This window comes from Salvelinus namaycush, chromosome 30, assembly GCF_016432855.1.
Source record: "Salvelinus namaycush isolate Seneca chromosome 30, SaNama_1.0, whole genome shotgun sequence".
Classification (NCBI taxonomy): Eukaryota; Metazoa; Chordata; class Actinopteri; order Salmoniformes; family Salmonidae; genus Salvelinus; species Salvelinus namaycush.
The window spans coordinates 15,477,519-15,478,815 of NC_052336.1; the positions used below are offsets into that span (position 1 = coordinate 15,477,519).

At 42.9% G+C, this 1,297-nt stretch overlaps 1 non-coding gene across 1 annotated transcript; it reads left to right on the forward strand.

Moving 5' to 3' along the window:
• Positions 1-212: 212 nt before the first annotated feature.
• trnar-acg lies at positions 213-285 on the forward strand. The gene has a single exon. It is a non-coding gene; the product is annotated as a tRNA-Arg (tRNA).
• Positions 286-1,297: the final 1,012 nt, after the last annotated feature.

The following is a 1,297-nucleotide window of genomic DNA, read 5'->3' on the forward strand; positions in this document are numbered from 1 at the left end:
CCCTTCCTTCACAACAGCTCTGCTCCACGAAGTATGAAATCCCTGATTTCTGCAGAGGCTGCATCTCAGTAAACACTGTATGGCTATTGTAGACGCTGGATTGACCATGCTGCTAGCTTTATGCTAACCAATCACCTACAATTTCACTACAAATATTTTACCTGGAATTGACCAATAAAAGAATTGCTGTTATGCCCGCTTTTATCATAAGCGGGCTTGTGGCGCAATGGATAACGCGTCTGACTACGGATCAGAAGATTCTAGGTTCGACTCCTGGCAAGCTCGTAAATTTTATTTTTGCTCCATCCAACCAAATCACAAAACGAGATTCTCACGTGATGTCTATTCAGTTCATCCAAATAAAAAGGCTCTGCGGAAACTATGCATTATCACCAAGAGAGGCATATGTAATGCTAAGTAGCGTTAGCTTGCTACAGTAGCTAACGTTAGCATTATTCGACAGTTTTTGTTATCATCACGCGGGCTATTCATAACACAGTTGCCAACCCAAAATCGGGGCCTGGGCTGCTTTACTGAGTGAGATTTAACGTTCAGAACATTGTCCATATTTCAGTAGGAGGGGGTGAATTGTTATGGGGGTGCCCGGTTATCAGCACAGACTCTAATTTAACCTTAACCCTTTAACCTAACTCCTGAACTTAACGCTATAACCTTAACCCTAACCCCTAACCTAGCTAACGTTAGCCAGCTAGCTAGAATTTGTAACATATACGTTTTGCACATTCAAAACATATTGTACAGTATCACTACCAATAATGTACCAGGAATTGAAGAATTAAAAAATAGCTATTTTGGCAAATTATGACAGCTGTGGGCTTGTGGCGCAATGGATAACGCGTCTGTCTACGGATCAGAAGAGTCTAGGTTCGACTCCTGGAATGCTCGTACATTTTTTGCCACTTAAATTGATCCATGTCTTATCCAAGATCGTTAGATCAGTATTATAAATCATTGTGTGCTATATTTGCCCTCTGTAGCAGCAGAACCAATTTATAGACTATGTGCGGGGGCATAGGGTCAGTCTGTACTATTTGTGAACTGTGATGTCAAATTATCCTGTCCTATCTGGTGTACTGTGTTATCATATGCATGTTCCCTCAAATTCTCCTCTTATCTCTCTATGTCTCCCCTTCAGGAGGACCTGCGCCCTAAGACCATACCACAGTCCACCCGGTCGTGCTGGCATCTAGTTCTGCTGTTCTGCCTGTGACTATGGAACCCTGACCATTTTCACCAGACGTGCTACCCTCTCCTGGACCTGCTGATTCAACCCTCT